This window comes from Amblyomma maculatum, chromosome 4 (genome assembly GCF_055883805.1).
Source record: "Amblyomma maculatum isolate TAMU_Amacu chromosome 4, ASM5588380v1, whole genome shotgun sequence".
In the NCBI taxonomy this organism is placed as follows: domain Eukaryota; kingdom Metazoa; phylum Arthropoda; class Arachnida; order Ixodida; family Ixodidae; genus Amblyomma; species Amblyomma maculatum.
In genome coordinates, this window is record NC_139347.1 from 117,997,023 (window position 1) to 118,017,378 (window position 20,356).

A 20,356-nucleotide genomic window follows, 5' to 3' on the forward strand; every position below is an offset into this window, starting at 1 on the left:
TGATCACCAGTGTGACCATAGTGGAGTGTTCGAAGTCTATATGTGCTTGCTTTTACTGGCCTGGAATGTACCGTTTTGTCTGCCAGTTTGTGCACTCTTGCTTATTTTTTTACATTTAATTTGTCCTCTCGAACATCTGAAAAAAAGGAAAGAGAGCCCAAACCAGCAAAAGGTTTACAGGGCTCAAAGCTAATTAAAAATAAATAAAAAGGTGCAAAAGCTCAAAATTTAAAAAAAAATTTAAAATGAGGAAATAAAAATAAAATAACAATAAAAAAGTCAGGAAACAACTAGATCCGAGTCGTAAGTAAGTCCACGCTGGCCAGAAGGCAGCATCCAGATCTGCAAATAAGGCAAAAACAGGAAACAAAAACGGAAAACCAAGAAACAAGAAGAACAGATACACAAAAAGTGACGAAACATGCGGTGAAAGAAACAGATGTACATAACAGAAAACGTCAAAACACTCCTCACAAGTCCCCTGCTTCGTTGCAGCCATTACCCTCTCCTTCCCGGCCATTTGATCGCGTCTGCAAAGGCCTATGGTCCTCTTCCTATCACTTTTGCTGGCAACCGTTGGATGATCGGGACAGTAGATCATCTCACCCGATACACTTAGACATCGCCGTTACCTTCTGCTTCCATACGCGACGTCGCTGACTTTATTCTGAAGAACCTGGGTTTTCACCATGGTGCCTCTCGCGAACTGCTCAGCGACCGCCGACGCGTTTTCCTATCTGATGCTCTCGAGGACCTCCTGGAGGAATACCGTATCATACACCGCACCGCTACCTCTTACCACTCTCAGACGAATGGCCTGCGAGAACGTTTTATCCCTACTCTCAGCGACATACAGGTTATGTACGTGAACGCCGACCATTCCAATAGTGGCCAGGCTCTTCCTTTCGTTACCTACACTGTAAACCAAAATACACCCTTAAGGGTGGATATCGATGTCTATAACTAACACCCTTACACCCTTCAGAAAGGGTAATTTTAGGTTGAAATGTACCCTTATAAAGGGCAATGCTCCATAATTTTCCCCTTTTGCAGCAGAAACTGGGGAAGGTGTTTTATGCCAGTTACACCCTTTCACAATGGGTGTAAAAAACATTTTTTACCTTCACACCCTTTTTTTAATTTTGCACTTTTATACCGTCCTTTTCGTTTTGGAAATTTTTTTACTACGTACTGCGTGGCCAAGCAATGCTCAGTGAAATGATCAAGGCTTTGCACTTCCCAAAATATCCAGTATGTGCTCAGACAACACAGCTGCTTTCTCTTGGTATCAGAATTTTTAAAGCATGTCAAACATTCAACGAGAATGAACACACATGGAAACTGTACTCTTGGAAAACCATTTATTGAAACCATTCAGGGGACATGACAGACAGATACATGCTATCAAAAATATGACTTTGGCTTCAAGGCTAGAAGAGCAGATTCTCAATGGCAAGAACAATGTGCTTTACCATGGCCTGGTCTTTAGGCAAAAGCAATTTGATGTGCTGCTATGAAGCGCTGAATGATTTGCACCACGCCTTTGTTATATAAACACCTAAAATACCTGATGAAGTGTACAAAAAACAGTGTGGTGCCATTCATGCTATAGCGCCTTCTATGATGTCTGGAACTCTGAGTACTAAATTAAAAAAAAAAAATCTCTTGTGTCTCTGCGAGGATGATGCTGGTGAATCCGATGCATGGTGTATATAGCTTCTCTTTGTCCTGAATAAGAAACAAAAAGGAAGAACAGAAGTTAAAATGTTCGCTATTTCTACAAATGACGGCATTGTTACCATCTACTGGAATACAAATTTGTATCAGCAAAAGCTGTTACTGCAGTTTGATAAAATATTTCGCACTTTAGAACCTACAAGGCCGAACAAAGCAGCCCATCTTCAAAATTTATATAAAAAAATCTGTCTAAGGTTTTTCTTTTTTAAATACCAGTCTGTAAGCCCCTATGTCATTAACTTTAACTATTTTTCTGACTCACCGGTAAGCTGCTAGTCAAATCAGCTAGTACTTCCCAAATACACTCCATTACAGTCTTATTCTCCTAGCTAATTCCCTTTCATGGTCCGGATCTGCAGTTATTACCTGTCCTAAGTAGACATATTTGCCTACCATTTCCAGTGCTTCATTGCCCATTGTAAACTGCTGTTCCTTCTCGAGGCTGCTAAACATTACTTTAGTCTACTGCATATTGATTTTCAGGCCTACTTTTCTTTCTGCTTTCCCTGCCTAGGTCACCAAACATCTTTTGTAGTTCATCTCCTGAATTACTTAACATGGCAACGTCATCAGCGAATTGTAGATCACTTCGGTAGTTCCCATCAACTGTTATCCCTGAATGCTCCCATTACAAGTCTGAATACTTCCTCGAAGCAAGCTGTGAATAGTACTAAGGAAGTCGTGTCTCCTCCCTAACACCTTTTTTGTATTGCAATTTTGCTACCTCTTTCATGCAGAATAATGGTTGCTATACAGCCACTACAGATATATTTCAGTACTTTCACATACGGTTTGTCTACACCCAGATGCTGCAGTGAGCAATGCCTGCACGATTGCAGAGGTTTCTATTAGGTGAAATGCTTTTTCTCTATCAAAGAATGCTATGTGTAAGGTCTGGTTGTATACCGAGCATTTTTCTATCAGCTATTCTATTCTAATACCAGTGCTGTGACAGGGGACAAAGATGCGAAGGAAGGAGAAGCGCTACTAACGACTGCAGTTTACGTGAAAAATACACAATATACTCACGAAAGACAACCAAAAGTGCAAGCGCTTGCTCCTTACCCCGTAAAAAAAAAAAGAACAGACATTAGTTAGATATCCGAATACGAAATTTCATTCATGTGTATTTACTGAACAGATGCTTATGCACGTGTTGCTGTTCTTGTCAATAGGCTTCATGCAATGTCAATTCATCTTGATGTCTGAATATAACTTTTGCCCGGTTAAAAAGTGGAGCACATGCTTTTTTTGACACGTTAGACACACTTGGCTTGTTCAGGTGAGTCTCATGTAGGGCTAAATTTGGTGAAGAAGCACCATTCAAAGACGTTTTGCGTTTTAATGAATTTCTCGGTCTGGCCCATATTATAGTTCTTGCCGCATTTAAAAGGTATGTCATAGACCACGCCCTCTTCACATGGCATAAAATGCCACTCATATTCCACTTGGCCGGCTTTTTTTGGTTCTTTTTTGTTTTCATTAGCTGGCTCTTCTGTCAAAAAAAGCATGAAATTTTCATATCTTATTAGGAGCCGAAAATAATCCCTCAACCGCATATCTAGTGCCAACTTGTTCAAGCCTATGGGATAAATAATGGATGTATGGTATCACTGCATACCTCTTTTTATCTCTACTGGAAGGCCCCTGTGGATCATGTTTACCAAACGACAATCTTTTTCAGGATTTTATTGCAAGCAAGTGTTATCACGTCATCTGGGAAGCCGGCTAACTTTTGCCTTTGGACCTGCTGCTTGAAACTTTTGTTTATATCGTGGATGCATGATTTAGTAATCGCAGATAAGCATGGCACTGCTATGCCGCACTTAACTATCTTCGAATGCTCTGAATGATAACTAAGTAAAGGCTTTTCAGACATATGTAGAAAGAACCAACAAATTTGATCTTCCTTCTTTTTCAACAGCCAAGATTGGAGCTGATTCCATTTCGTATTTCGAAAGTAAACATCAAAATTTGGAAAAAAGTCAAAATACCAGAAATTAGCCCTAATTCCTGAATGTTTGAAGGGAAGGAAACGAAGATCATGTTTCTTGTTCGTTTCTACAGTGGTCAGAAAAGCCTTTACTTATTTATTATTCAGGACATTTGAAGATAGTTAAGTGCGGCATAGCAGTGGCATGCTTAGTATCAGCGATTAATAAATCATGCATCCATGCTAGACACAAGTTTCAAGCAGCAGGTCCATAGGCTCAGGTTAGCCAGCTTTCCGAATCACTTGAAACGCTTGTAATAAAATCCTGAAAAAGATAGTCGTTTGGTAAACATGATCCACAGGGGCCTTCCAGCAAAAAGAAAAAAAAAGTATGCAATGATATCATACATCCATCAGTTATCCCATAGGCGTAAACAAGTTGGTATTATATTGCTGTTTCCAGCTCCTAATAAGCTAGCAAGAATTTGTGCTGTTGTTGACTGAAGAGCCAGAGAATGAAAACAAAAATGAAGCAAAAAAAAAATGCCTGCCAAGTAGAACATGAGTTGCAGTTTGTGCCGTATGAAGAGGGAGTGGTCAATGACATACCTTTTAGGTTTGGCAAGAACTATATAGGCCAAACCGGGAAATAAATGAACACGCACTTACGGCAACATAAAAACGCCTTTGAATAGTGCTCCTTCGTCAAATTTAGCCCTACATTACTGAAACTCACCTGAACAAAGCAAGTGTGCCTAATGTGTCAAATAAAAAAGCATGCACTCCCCTTTTTTTAGAGAGCAAAAGTTATTCAGACGTCAAGATGAACTGACATGGGAATTGCATGATGCCTATTAGGTGTACAAGGACGGCAAAACGTACATAACCATCCCTTAAGTAAATATACACGACTAAAAGTTCTTATCTGGATTCCTAATATTTTTTTTTTTTGGGGGGGGGGGGGAGGGGGGGAATAGCACATGCACTTCTGGTTGTCTTGTCAGTATAATAGCTGTGTATTTTTCAAATATTCTTCACTTAGTAGCGTTTGTCGTTCCTGCTCTCTGTCCCCTATTGCAGCACTGGTAAAGTTTTCGAAGATGTACCAACTAACTGAAATGTATGTTTTGCTATGGTATGGATATGATCGATAGTAGAGTGTAGTACCCTTTCCGAAAACCTGCTTGATATTTTGCTTGACAAATGTCTAAGGTTGACCTAATTTTGTTAGCCATTGCCTTAGTAAAACCTTATATTTAACAGATAGTAAGCTGATTGATCTATAATTTTCAAGTCCTTGATTTCCCCTTTTTATGAATTAAGATAGTGTTAACAATCTTCCATGATTCCAGTTCTCTTGATGACTCCAGGCCTTACACTTAAAGGATGGCTAGCTTTCCTAGCATGGTATCCCTTGAGTCTACAACAAATCTGTCGTTACCTGATCCTTCCCAGCTCCTTTCCCCCTTTTCATAGTTTCTAAAGCTTTCTCAATCTCGTTCTTCGTCACTGGTGGAACGTCTGATTGATTTTTACAACAGCCAATCTTGCTGTCCTGACGACTTCGGATGATACATAGATTCACCGTTTTAGGGCTGCCCGTTCTTTAGAACACGCTCAATTTTCTTCATGTAATACTTCCTTACGTCAGACACTTTGTTCGTGTTGATTACCTTTGATAGCTCTGCCAGTTTTATTGTCGATTGGTTTGGAAGCTTTTATACTTTGGCATTTCTTAGTCAAATATTTAGTCTCATTAGACAGCTTACCGGTATCTTCTCTATCCTACCACCTACTTCTACCGTGCACCCAGTAGTGATATCACTGAAGGTATCACTCATCATTTATACACAAAAGTTGTCATCTTCGGTTAAAGCTGAATATCAAAATCGACTTTGGTCGCAACTGATGAAGTGAAATTTGGGGGTCCAGAAGGCCAAATTCTGGATGTTCCCCATCCCCAATCGGATATGCTCGAATAGGTTAGAAATATCCAATATCAGCTCAGTTATCATAACACCAATGCCTAAACAACTATGGGCAATATAAGCTTTTATTCACACTCATCATTCTCAAAAAGCACCTTTCACTCCCACTTGCTGCCTATGAGCCCAGTTTTGCTCGGTCCACTATTGCTACTTCTATGAACAATGTGAAGTGCATGACTCAATCTTGCAATTTATTCGATATTGCAACTACTCACATTTCTTGTGTCTTGGGATAATACCAATGCATCAGCCTGGAGAACCACTTTCATGTCCCTGCTGCACTGCCATAAGCCCATCGTTCTCAATAAGGTTGAGTCATGCAGGAACTGCAAAGAAACCAGTATAAAAAAAGGCAAAACAAAGGAGAGATGTTAACTTGCAACAGTTACTGCATGCAGCAGCAGACTTGCATGATTACAATATCCACTCAGGAAGTGCTCCAAATCACAGCCATATGTTAGAAACTAGGACCGCAGTAGGCATCTGCTCCTATATTTCTATGAATAATATCAAATTGTTAAACCCTTGCCAAGGGAGCACTTCATGAGTAAAGCATGATAATGCAGTGGCAATGAAACCTCACTGCATCAGTGCACGGCGTGATCTAGACTGCCATTTCTCCCGAATTGCTTTGCATTAATTTTATACACTTACAAGTCGCAATGATGTTCCAAGCAAGAAGTGGCCTTGTAGTCAGAGTTTATGAATGGTAAAATGATTTTCAGTTCAGCCACTTCACACTGATGTCAAATATTTTTTCTTTATGGTGTAGGGCATTTAATACCCCAAAGCGACTCAGGCTATGAGACACACCATAGTGGAGGGCTCTCAAAATTCTAACCACTTAGAGGTAACGCGCAGTGACATTGCAAACACATAGACACCTTGCTCTTTTGCATCCGCTGCTATGTGGCTGTCACACATTTTGAGCAATCCAAATTTTTTCAGCATGCCTTCATGTTTTCCACTGAATGGCAGTCTTAACACTGCTGTGGATGCTGCAATTGCCAAATATCACAAGAAAAATGGCAACTAAGATTAATGAAATACATTCTTCAGGAAACCCAGTATGTGTGTGCATGAGAGGAAAGGTGTATTACCAAGCCACACGATACATATATTGGTCCTTTCATACCTTGCAGTTGTGGTGAAGGTATCCAGAGGGGAATATTGTTCAGAAACTACTAAATCTACCCAAGTTTCCCTGTAAACAATGTTAATATGTCAGTATGCAATTTTTTTTATGCGTTAAAGGATGACCTGCGCTACAAACGATCTTCTATTCATCTATTCTATTCTTCAACTGTTTTTTCAAAGCTGTTCCCCCCTCTACAGTATGAGCTGCATTGCTTTTTGAAACTTTTGTTGGGGTTTCTCACTTTGTCTTGCATTTGTCTTTCTGTTGGCATTTCCTCTTTTGCATGTGCGGCGTAACATAATTCATTCTGTTCAAATATCTCCTTTCTGTCTTATTTATTCCTTTCTTAATGTCACCCTTGTCGTGACGCTGGGGCTATGTCGACCCGGCCTTCACTTGGTAGCATGCAGAGACTCGGGGTTGAAGTAGGATTGAATCTTCGAAGTTGGTGAAATATGTACAAGCAGGTTTAATGGCACTTTGTGAAACTTATTTACATGATTATTTACACGAAAAAGAAGGGTACATCAGCAAAATGGCAAGCGTTAAGAGTTCATAGCGAGAAGCGACTGGATGAGCCGTTTACCCAGGGCCCAGAGCGACATTTCGTGCTCTGCAGCGTCCTTAAAAACCCCCTATGTCCAGCCCCTCTCTGAAGATGCTGACCAACCAAATCCAGGGCACGCCCCTCAGGTATCGGCATCCAATCGAACACATCACTGCACTGATGGTCTGAAGCACTGACTGGTCCGGCATTCATTCGTTGGGCGTGATCACTTGTTGGCGGGAAAAGCTTGGGAACGGCGAGGAGAGGAGGTACATTTCTATTCTTCAGCAAAGAAACCACAGGCTGGTTCTGGGGGTTTTACTTCTCAGAAACCCGAGTGCACGTGGCGCCGCATAGGGCTCCCAACATGGTCCCTTTTCGACAATTGCAAATCTTTCCTGCATTCCCGGGAAATCACTTAATGGCCGTATGAGTCATGCTCTTCTCTTGTCCTGCACGTCAGCGGACATGTCACTCTGTCGTCTCCTTTGGATAGGAGGCATTCATCACTGGAGGATAGCACTTCTCGACTGGAAGGGTGAACAAAAGAAAGCACTTCCTGCTATTTCCCGCAGGGGGACGTTTCTTTGTGTTTTTCCAGACGTTCTCTTGACAGGGCCAATTTGGCATTTGCAGGTTGTCCACAAAGCAAAACATGCTTACAAAACAGGATTCCTGGAAACAGGCTCACTTAGAGCCAATGGACCATCACCACATATTCACAAAACTTTTCCATGCCCACAGGCGAACAATAGAGCGCGCAAATGCGGATGCTTGGTCGTAACAGCCTCCTCCCCCGCCAGAAGAGACTCGGAGGGCAGCAGCCGCAGCTGCTGCATGAAGAGACGACTTAATGGCCTGCACGTGAACGCTTGAAGCTCGCTGTTGCTTGTCGCGTTGTCTTGATTGTTGTAGGCCAAATTGCTTGAGCTATCTGAAACTCAACCACATGTCGAAGCAAGCACTCGGCTCCCGTCCGAAGAGACCAGGTCAAAAGAAAACTGCCATTGTTGTTCGAGAAAAGCCCACTCTCAAGACGTTCAGGACCCACGTATGCCTCGAAAACCAAACGTGCTGCTTTACATAGTCATCTATATTCAAGAGCACAAAAAAAAAAAAAAAAACCTGATTATCAATTTGGATACATGGTGAGGAACATCTCGGACCGCTTAGAAAGAGCGGCTAAGCGCGTCCGCATTCCCATTTAACTTCCCCTTTTTGTATCTTATTTCAAAATTGTACTGCTGTAAAATCAAGCTCCACCTAAGAAGGCGACTGTTCTTCGATGTCGCAGTTTGCAGCCAAGCCAGGGGACAATGGTCCGTCTCTACGGTGAATTTGGCCCCTCCAAGATAGCACTGCAATTTTTGAATGGCCCATACAATGCAAGCGCATTCCTTCTCTGACGCGCAATAAGCCCTCTCTCTAGAACTCAGTTTTCTGCTCAAGTAGAGCACGGGGTGCTCATTACCGTCGTCATCTCTCTGGCAGAGAACAGCACCTAACCCTCGATCACTGGCATCACACTGGACCGTGAATTCTCGGCCATAGTCTGGAGCTCGCAATACCGGACGGCTAATCAGCACAGCCTTCAGGTTTACGAAGGAGGCTTCCTTTTGTTCGTCCCAGACTACATTTGTCGGTTCTGTCTTGCGGAGAGCGTCGGTCAGAGGGCTAGCCAAAGCTGAATAGTTAGGGATGTAGTGATTGTAGTACCCAGTCAGACCCAGGAATGCTCGAATTTCCGTCTTCGTGCTCGGCCGCGGGTAGTCTGCTACCGCAGAAATCTTAATCTCGCTGGGTTTCCTGAAACCTTGACCTACATTGTGACCCAAGTAGTCCACGGTCGCCCTTGCCAGGCAACATTTCTCGGCCTTTACGGTTAGTCCAGCTTGACGCAAAAGGCTCAGTACAGCTCTTAGATGTACCATATGGTCCGCCCATGAGTCGGAAAAAACCGCAATGTCGTCTAAATAAGGCACCGCGAATGTTTCACACCCCTCTAAAACCCTATCCATGAGTCGGGAAAAACAAAATGGAGCATTTTTGAGCCCGAAACTCATCATTGTTGGCTGGTAGCTGCCCGTCGGAGTGACGAAAGCCGCGTATCTGCTGGCGCGTTCAGTGAGCGGTACTTGCCAGTATCCTCGAGTAAGGTCCAGCGTAGTCACATATGCCGCTCTACTGACCTGTTCTACTCTCTCCTCAATATTCGGAATAGGATACACTTGATCCCTGGTGAGAGAATTTAGCTTTCGGTAGTCTACCACAGGCCTAGGGTCTTTACCTGGAGCTTCTACTAAGATCATAGGCGAAGCATAATCGCTTTCCGAGGGTTTTATTACTCCCAATTCCAGCATGCGAGTTACTTCCCTATCCAGAATTTCTCTTTGCCTTGGAGAAAATCGGTAGCACCTTGATCGCACTGGCACGTCTGAAGTCAGCTCAATATCGTGCTCAGTCAAATCAGTTCTGCCTGGCCTGTCCACGAAGCAGGCCTCAAACTCTGTTATTATCTCGCCCAGATCGGACAGCTGGGATTTCTTTAGTTCTCCTCTCTGCTCCGTCTTTTTGAGAAGCTCCTGAGCGTTGCTTCCTTTTCCGCTGAGGCAAATCAAGTTGTCCCCCATCTCCTCGGGAAGGTTTAACGTTAGATTTACCACGGCTTCCCTCTGCACATAAGGCTTCATAAGATTGCAATGATAAATGCGCACTTCTTTACGCCTACCGGGAATTTTCACTGCGTAGTTAGTGTTAGAAAGCTTTGCAACGACTTCAGCCGGTCCTTCCCACTGTACTTCGAGCTTATTCTGCCTTGAACTTCTCAGCAACATCACCTGGTCCCCGATACAAAACGTCCTTTGACGGGCTGACTTATCATAGTACACCTTGGAACGAGCCTGGGCTGACTTCATGCTGGCCTCAACGAGTTCCTTAGTGTTATGTAAGCGATTCAAGAGGTTCAGAATGAATTCTACTACTGTTGGGTCTTCTCCGCGCCCCTCCCAGGCTTCGCGCACCATTCGCAAAGGTGAGCGCAGTGACCTTCCGTACACCAACTCGGCTGGGCTAAATCCAGTGGATTCGTGCGGCACTGACCGCAAAGCGAAAAGCGCTGCAGGCAGGCAGGTATCCCATTCGCGCTTGTTTTCATAGCACAGTCCCCTCAGGACTCGTTTGAGAACAGAGTGCCATCTTTCTACGCTGTTGCTCTGCGGATGATGGATCGAGCTATGCACTACCTTAATGCCGCATCGCTCGAGAAATGAGGTGGTGAGGACACTCGTGAAAACGCTACCCTGATCACTTTGTACCTCGGAAGGGAATCCAACTCGTGCAAACACTGACAGCAGCGAATCCACTACACTCTCGGACGTCACCTCGCGCAGCGGAACAGCCTCTGGAAACTTTGTGGCTGGGCATAACATAGTGAGGATATAACGGTACCCTGACTCGGTCACAGGAAGTGGCCCAACTATATCTATTACTAACCGGTGAAACGGCTCGGTAATGATTGGTACTAACACCATCGGAGCTTTCCACTTATCTTGCGCCTTTCCAACCCGCTGGCACGTGTCGCATGACCGTACAAAATTTTCCGTGTCCTTAAAACATCCAGGCCAATAGTATTCTTGCAACAGCCTCTGCTTTGTTTTCTTTATTCCAAGGTGACATGACCACGAGCTGCCATGGGAAAGTCGCAGTAAGTCTCCGCGGTACTTTTGGGGAACGACTAATTGGTCCCGCTCTACTCCGCGCTTATCCTTGAATAAGCGATACAGCACTCCCTTTCTCATCTCGAAAGAAATATTGTTTGCTGTCTTAGTGGCGCGGTGGCGCTCCCTTATCTCCTGTATATTGGGATCATTGGCTTGCTCTATAGCTAAGTCCTCTCGGGTTCCACTTAAAAGTCTCGTGAGATTACTAGACACTGGCGGCAAGAGGTTACTCTCAAGAACGTCCTCATTCCGCGTCTCATCAAGCTCACTTTCAAGTTGACTTATCTGAGATGCCTCGCTCTCAAAGTTTTCTGACCTGCTATCTTCCGCATTTACCATTGTTTTAACTGCCGTTTCCTCCGCTGTGGATTTTTCTGGAATGAGCAGTGTAGCTAGTTCTCGCGCCTTTGAACGTGTTAAGGCTTGCACAACTCTGTCTCCGAAAAGGATGCCCCTCTTTCGCAGCAGCATGTCCGATTTGTTGGAGAACAAATACGGATAGCACTTAGGAAGCTTTCCTGAAACGGCAGCCTCGGTTGTTAATTCGCCGAAAGGGCCCTCGATGACCACGTTCGCGATCGGCAAGCACACACTCTGTTCCTCAACTACCTGTCGGATCCATGCACACTGTCCTGTATAGTCGGAAGGCGATACATACGCCGGATGGACAACATCCATCGTTGCGGCCGAATCGCGCAGTACCTTGCAAGGCTTCCCGTTGACTACTAGGTCATGCAGGTAGGGTTCTAAAAGCTGCATATTTTCATCGCAGTCCCTGACATACGAGAAAGCAATCTTTTCTTTCCGGCAGTTGACGGCAATGTGACCCTGCTCATTACACCTAAAGCATGTGAGCGGCTTCCTAGCCTCAAGCTTATTCTTTGTGTTCTGCACGTTGGTCACTTCCCCACTTTTCTCACTGCCGTCCTTTCTAGGGAATTTGCCTGAAGAAACCTTCATTTCTTCGTTTCCAACTCTAGCAAAGTGCCTTTCCTGACGGTTTTTCATACTGAACTTGGGATTGCGGGGCCTATCCACTGCTGGGTTGCTGAATTGTCGGCGCGAAGCATACTCCTCAATAAGTTCGGCAGCTTCAGTTGCCGACTTAATTTCGCCTCGGTCCTGTAACCAATTTCTTTCTTTTTCTGGGAGGCAGTTATAAAACTGCTCCAAAAGAATTTGCTCGACTACAGCGTCCCTATCACTGTAGGAATCTGTGCTCTTTAGCCACTCGCCCAAATTAACTCTTAAATTGTACAGGAATTCAGGGTAACTCTCGTCCCTGGACTTAGTAGCTTTCCGAAAACGTTGTCTGAACGCCTCGGCGCTAAGCCTATACTTTCTCAGAAGGCAAGCTTTGACCTTCTCGTAGTTGTCCGCGTCCTCCTTGCTTAGCCGCGCGACAACCTCCGCTGCCTCGCAGGGCAGAACCGTCAATAATCTCTGAGACCAAGTGTCTCGCTGGAAGGACAGTTTTTCGCAAGTTCGCTCAAAGTTAGCCAGATACAGACCGATATCCCCTGATATCACATATGGCTGCATGTACTTTGACATCTTGAAATCTGCCTCCTTGTTGAGACGAGGTACCGCTAGCTGGGGACAATCGCCCGACCTCTTGCTCAACTCTAGTTCTAATTTCCGGAGCTCAATTTCTTGGTCCAGCTTTTTTGCTTCTCTTTCACGCTTCTTTTCCTCTTTTTCCCACTCACGTTCGCGCTCACGCCTCTTTTCCTCTTTTTCCCGCTCTTTCTGCTGTCTGAGCTGCTCCTTTTTTTGGGCGATGAGGTTACATGCTTCACTGAGCTCCTCATCATCGGCTCCCAAATCTGTGATTGCCTTTATAATCAAAGGTTTTCGTGCCAAACCACTTGTATCAATTCCCAATTCCTCACACAATTGCAACAGTTCCGGTTTCTGCAGCTTTTGTAGGTCCATGATCGCTCCGAGTGTCGGCTACTTCCAAAACAACTGTGCAAACTACCAAACCTAAAGGCGTTTCCACACTCTTTTTACCAGTTCTAAAATCTAACCCTGTTCCAGAACCTGGTCCACATCAGAAGAAAAGCCAAGCACTCACCCACACATGCGATCGATGTTCCGAGCTGCCCTCTTGGCCGATTGTTGCTCCTGCTTGTTGCTTGAGATGCCACCTCCGATCACAAGGTGTTGTGGCTTGTAGCTTCAGATCCACCTCCAATCACCAGATGTTGTGGCTTGTAGATTCAGATCCCAACGCTGGTCACCAGTTTTGGGGCTTTATCCCACCGCTGCCTCCAGTTGTCGTGACGCTGGGGCTATGTCGACCCGGCCTTCACTTGGTAGCATGCAGAGACTCGGGGTTGAAGTAGGATTGAATCTTCGAAGTTGGTGAAATATGTACAAGCAGGTTTAATGGCACTTTGTGAAACTTATTTACATGATTATTTACACGAAAAAGAAGGGTACATCAGCAAAATGGCAAGCGTTAAGAGTTCATAGCGAGAAGCGACTGGATGAGCCGTTTACCCAGGGCCCAGAGCGACATTTCGTGCTCTGCAGCGTCCTTAAAAACCCCCTATGTCCAGCCCCTCTCTGAAGATGCTGACCAACCAAATCCAGGGCACGCCCCTCAGGTATCGGCATCCAATCGAACACATCACTGCACTGATGGTCTGAAGCACTGACTGGTCCGGCATTCATTCGTTGGGCGTGATCACTTGTTGGCGGGAAAAGCTTGGGAACGGCGAGGAGAGGAGGTACATTTCTATTCTTCAGCAAAGAAACCACAGGCTGGTTCTGGGGGTTTTACTTCTCAGAAACCCGAGTGCACGTGGCGCCGCATAGGGCTCCCAACATGGTCCCTTTTCGACAATTGCAAATCTTTCCTGCATTCCCGGGAAATCACTTAATGGCCGTATGAGTCATGCTCTTCTCTTGTCCTGCACGTCAGCGGACATGTCACTCTGTCGTCTCCTTTGGATAGGAGGCATTCATCACTGGAGGATAGCACTTCTCGACTGGAAGGGTGAACAAAAGAAAGCACTTCCTGCTATTTCCCGCAGGGGGACGTTTCTTTGTGTTTTTCCAGACGTTCTCTTGACAGGGCCAATTTGGCATTTGCAGGTTGTCCACAAAGCAAAACATGCTTACAAAACAGGATTCCTGGAAACAGGCTCACTTAGAGCCAATGGACCATCACCACATATTCACAAAACTTTTCCATGCCCACAGGCGAACAATAGAGCGCGCAAATGCGGATGCTTGGTCGTAACACCCTCCAGACTCGTCAGCAATGCCTTCCTAGAACCTCCATCTTTTTCTTCCCTGCCTTCTGTGCAATCTGTTTCTCACAGTACCTACTGCTATTCGCAGCTAAGTTGGCCCATGGCAATTCACCTACAAAATCATGAATTTTCTCCTACAAACACATGCAAACATCCAACCTGCTTCTTGTGCCTATTCATTGTGTACAATGCACTGCTCTTTAAATGCTGCAGCAACATTTTTTATTTTCTTCAGGTTAAGGGATCATCTATCTATCTTGTACAATGCACTGCTCTTTACCTGCTGCTGCAAAATTTTATTTTCTTCAGGTTATGGGATCACAAGTTCCAAGTTAATATAAGGCCATCTCCAAGGCAGCACCTTTTTGTTCCTTCCCTACTCTCCTTAGTCCTTGGGAAGCAAAAACAGAAACTACACCACTGCCTAGACATTGACAAGTTCACTTGTCAAAACATCCACTGGCAGACTGCGGCTGCCCCTCAATCCTTCTTCAGTCTCCTTTGACTTTATGTAGCTTATTGCCTTCATTTTGTTCTGATCTATTTTAATGATAGAATACTGATATTCAGGCCATATTAGTATGCAGACTCTTGGTGCCACACAAATTAGCTCGCTAGGAATGTTATAGCAGCTTCATACAGCAATTGAGTCCAGCTGTGGCTATAGTTGCAGTAAGGGTTGTTTTTTTTTTTTTTTCTTCCAACTCTCACCTCTGATAAATTAGGACTTTATATTTGCCTCAGCATTTGGCCTTTTTGAATGAAATATGTAAACGATTGAACCTGAATTAATTTGGTCATAAATACAGGCCTCAAAGCAAGCATATAGTGCGTTAGCGTTTTGTTTTAGCACGATTTCAATACCAATCAGCTTTTGCAACAGCCGTAGCCATTCATTAGTAAAAAGTTATTATGAGAGTGCTAAAGAATTCCCAATTTAATGACACATGAATAAAGAAGCCATGAGAAGCTCCATTTCTGTCTGCTGACATTTACATCAATGATAACCTCTCCACACATTTTGCCTCTCATTCACCTAACGCAGGGTTTTAAGGAACACTGATGCTCAACATAATATTCAAAATAGTCTGAAACAAGTCTCGGCTGAAATCCAACTACCAAGAATGAATAAGGTATTTATTACATAGTTATACATATTGCTATGAAATAATGAAGCGCCAATGACGAACGAATACAAGTTCCACAAGTTGTCTATGTAGAATGAGAGCAAGAAGATTGCTACACTGTATGAAAGAGCACTGGAAAAGAGTAGAGGGGTGAAGCCTCAGTTCGCAGGTTGAGCCAACATTTCAACAAGTGGACTTGCCTTCGTCTGGGCAGAGCAGGTATCACTGGCAAGGGTTTAAATATGCTTTTGATTTTGTTCTCTGCCAGACAGCACTGCGATATCATAATGTTGACAACTACCAAGTAGCCCAGCAAAACACCCTGCATGAATATCTACTCCATCGCCTTAACCGCTCGGCCACATACTGCAAACACACACAAAAAAAATTCTCAAAAGCATTCTCCAGATGGGGGAGAAGGACATAAAAAAAAAAGAATATTAACAGGACAGTGAACCACAGTGGCAGGTATCGTTCACTGTCCTGTTAATATTTTGTTTGTTTTTCCTTCTCCCCCTTTGGGAAAAGCTTTTGAGAATTGTTCCCCTGCAGATATCAGTTATCAGGACCTTTTGGAATGCATGTTGCTTTTCAAGAAAAGTGTGTCTGCACTAAAACTGCTTTAGGTGCCGACTAATCACTGCAGAAACAAGCATACACTCGCTCCAATCTTCTGGAAAAAAAGAAGGAAAAACCACGTTTCGGGGCTTGTACGGGTCCCTTGTTAACATGAAGCGCTGCATGGAACGACAGCGGCTTAAATATGGTTAAAATTGCAGAGTGACCGATTGTAGATCTCTGGAAGATTTAGATGTGTCCTGTTAAGAGCATGCCTCGTGTTATGATTTTAATAGGACACGTGGAAATCTTCCAGAGATCTACAATCGGACATTACCCAATTTTATCGCATTTAAGCTGCCCTAGTTCCACGCAGCGCTCCATGTGATCAAGGAACCCGCACGGGCCCCGAAATGTCATGTTTCCTTTTTTTAGAACATTTTGGCGAGTGTATGTATGTTTGTTTCTGCAATGTTCGCCTTTTGCCAGAGGGCAGTCCGTGAAACCCTGGACTATGCTGACTAATCATCTACCCTGCATTGTAGTTTTTCCTGCTGCTGCCACTTTTATTTCTTTTTCAGGCCACAGCAACAGATTCCAGGCTGAAAAATCCATACTGAAGAAATTTTTTCTCTATTTTTCATTCAGTTCTTGACCTACTTTCTCCTCATGCACCCTCCTCCTCCTCAGCTTTTCTTCAGCGTATTAAAATCTCTGCCAGTGATGATTTCTCCGCCCAGATGAAGACATGCCAACTGGTCAAAACGTTGACCTGCGAACTTAGGCATCTCCCTCTACCCTTGTTCAGTGCTCTTTCATACAAGTTGTCCGTGACACTTAGTTGTATTTGTTCATTGTTGACGCTTCTTTATTTCATAACATGCACCAACTAACACCGCAAAAAGGTCTACGGGAGTGCTTACATACATATTGCATTATTTATGTAGGATGAAGAACACATAATCCAACTTAAAAAGAGGTACTGCAGCCAGAACACGCACCATTGGTTCACATGCCGCTCCTGAATATTTTCCAGTTGCCACAAATTCAGTGCTGTGAGCTCCCATGTGGTATGTCCTGCAGACATAATGCAATGTCATCATAAATACAACTGAGCAATGTGGCGAGAACAAAAATGTTGCAGAAGTGAGAATAAATAAAAAGCTCTGTCGAGTTATCACGCAGCAGTTTTTCACACATGAACAATATTTTTCACTTCCAATTTTTTTTCTTTCATACACCTATACTTAGCACCACAAAACATTGGCTTTCCATTTAAGCAGTCTGACTTTTAATGCATTTTCATTTTTTTGTTTCAATTAACAAATTGGTCATTTATACACTATATTTTCTTAATTAGCAACCTCAAGCGTTCTGTCTGAGCATTCTCTTGCCTTTGAACCCTCTGTTTTAAATTTATTTTTTTAATTCATCAATGATGAATTAAAATAATTGCATCAACTCTTCATCACCTATCACACGCCAATCATCTATCACTAAAGCTCAAATTACCATGATCAATATTTTTATGTACTCTTTTCGGCATGCTGTGCCAACTACTACTACAACTGCTGCTAGTATTACTACTGCTACTACCACTACTACTACTACTAGTAATACTATGCCGACCACTCTTCGACCGAACGTGCGGCATAAGTTGTCACTTAAGCTGATGACAGAATGAAATAAATGCAAAATAATCAGATGCACAAACCAGCGGCCAATGCCTGTGCAGAAGATAGAGAAAATTTTTTCTCAAATATTGTGCTTGCGCAATGTATCACATAGAGCTAAAATGCAGCCCATGAGCGCTTATGACAGAAAAAAATTGACATGCGCGAAGGAACCTCTGGGCGAGATGGAAATCGACCAAATGCATTCTCCTTGCCTTTCAAACTTGTCAAATTTTAAATCTGGCAGAACGCAGAGGTCCTAAAGAGTATGCGCTAGCAATCTCTAACATGGATGCATGGCTTCCAGTTATAATCGTGTAAATGGAATGATTTCTCTATGTTTACTGTTCAGCGCACTCCCCTCCCTCCCCCCTCCCCGTTAGTGTTGCAACCGCTCTCGGCGGAGGGCTCCGAACAAGTCTGTAACGCTTGCAATTTCCTGAAAGTCGAGCTCAGCAGTATGACAGGCATACTTTCTGTAAAACATGCGTTCTAAAATTCGCACCCACCATATGCCAATACATAAGATCGCTTACCTTTAGAGGGAGGTCGAGCATCGTCGTGCAGACAACAAAGAATGCAAAGCTTCATAGGGAACTTCGAGGGCCACTTCTGTTCCGAGTGTATGTCAGACGGCACACTGAGAACAATGAACGAAACTACTCGCATCTGCAGTTAAATATGCACACAAAAACACTACGGTTCACTTCGATACGTCGCAAAATATGTCCGATGATGATCGAGATGATCATCATCGGACATAAGATGATCGAGGTGGCGCTGCTATCGTCAGCGATCCCACGGTAGGCAAAAAGCATGACCGCGGCCGCGGCACTGTGGCCAAGCTTGTTAAGGCCGTGTTATTGTGATTTGTAGGCGCCTTCTTGGCAGACGAAATGACCATGTACTAATATTCGTGAGACTCAGCGGTGAGGACAGAAGTGATACATTGAAAACCTCTACCTACACGGCGTGCAGCGTACGGACCCGCACGCCGTACCGATGGGAATTGGGTTCAAGGCGCACAAGAGAAGCGTTGCTGCCGCCAGGAAAAATGAGCGAAGTTGACATCTATTTGCTGTTTTCTCCGAGAAAATTAAGCGCGGAACGCATAGAGAATTACAAAGCTTCGGATGCTTACAACTACTTTGAGTCGAGTAAGCTGACGGTGATTTTTTTCGCTCATATATAGCGCCGCAAACCGCGTACAATGTATTCCGCTCAAAGCGTCATTGCGTTATCGGATGATTCTTCTCACCGAGCGGCAAATGAGTGTACTTGGTAAGCACGAAGCACCTCGCTAGCGTCGAGCGGCTGCATGGGTAAGGTGATTTAGGTCAGCATGGCAACAGTAGCCTTAACACAGCACGGACTTGCGTATCATTTCGTTATTCATTGAAATCACAACGCTGCGCGTCTGTTATATCTGCTCTGTTCTTGGGCGGCTGTCGTCGTTAATGGTAGCAATTTTATCACGGGTAGTCACGCTGTTAGCTTGCATTACAATTACGAGCTGCAGCGGCCAATGTGGTTACGTGGGTTCCGGTAAAAACGTCCCAGGAAAAGTGGTCCTGGAAAAAATATTCTCGGAGAAAATGTCCCCAAATAGATGCAAATAAACGCACTACAAAGTCGAGCTTTCGCCTTGGCCGGTGCTTGATTTATCAGCGATAAATTTCGCTCATTGTAGTCAACTTTTACTGTTTTTATCTGCCATCTGTGTTTATGGTTTTAGCTTGAACAGTATATATATTTTGAACCCCGCCGTGTTTTTTTGTTTTGTTTTGTTTTTCACGTCCTGTAGTTCTTTTACTAAAGGCCTATACTGAGTTTCCTCGAGTCTAGCCGCAGTAATGTAGGCTACAGTGCTTCTTTCTACCCGTCCGCTTGAAATTTGCAAAACATGGTACTGATGCTGTGCATTCGCAAAAAAAAAAAAAAGAAAATCATTATGGCACCGAAATTTGTGCGGTGGAGGACAAGCACATCTCTCGAATGTGTAATATTACCCAGGTGATTAGACCTATATTAAAGAGCGATATTTCCCAGCTTGGAAACTGGAAACTATGCACCGCATAATACTCGCTGGATATTATATAGTGGTGGGGCTTTTTTTTTTCGATATGCTTTCATGCTAAGTCTTCTCCAGTTTCTGTAAACGCGTAAAGCACCCAGAGGACCCAGTACCCAAACAATGGTTACATCTATTCTAAAAAAAAAAAGTTGTCATAAGATGTTTAATTTTTCGCGAAGTGAGTTCCGGGCAGATTTCAGTCAATTTCTTCGGTGACATTTTTTCCTAGGGGCCGCTTCCTGAGGGGACCTTTCTTGACGTTTTTACCTGGGCCATATAGTCCAGGGGCCTTTGTTTCGTGGCTGTATCTTCTGGGTACCTCTTTTCAGGGGCCGTTTTTACCTTCACCCGTGGTTCCGTAGTTAGGGTGGCCCAGTTCGGTCTCGCCACTGTGGCCGCGGTAATGTAGGATAAACCCCACAACTCTCATTCACAATCAGCCGGTGTGAATACAAATAACAGCGCTCGGCATAAATAAAAAAATGCAGCTCCGATCCAAATCACTAGCTGTTAACGTGAAGTGGGAGTTTTCATCTGGAAGTAATTAAAATAATTTGACATAAATGTGGCGAAGGTTAGCCACAGCATATATATCACAG

At 43.9% G+C, this 20,356-nt stretch overlaps 1 protein-coding gene and 1 long non-coding RNA gene across 2 annotated transcripts in view; one reads left to right on the forward strand and one right to left on the reverse strand.

Moving 5' to 3' along the window:
* Positions 1-20,356, forward strand: part of LOC146192219 (uncharacterized) — a 46,467-nt gene that overhangs the window by 11,840 nt on the left and 14,271 nt on the right. The window lies entirely within an intron of this gene.
* On the reverse strand, positions 1,348-18,401 carry LOC146192220 (uncharacterized). The gene is made up of 4 exons (XR_014706383.1): positions 18,220-18,401; positions 17,012-17,087; positions 5,874-5,984; positions 1,348-1,728 (listed from the first exon to the last, which is right to left on the reverse strand). It is a non-coding gene; the product is annotated as an uncharacterized LOC146192220 (long non-coding RNA).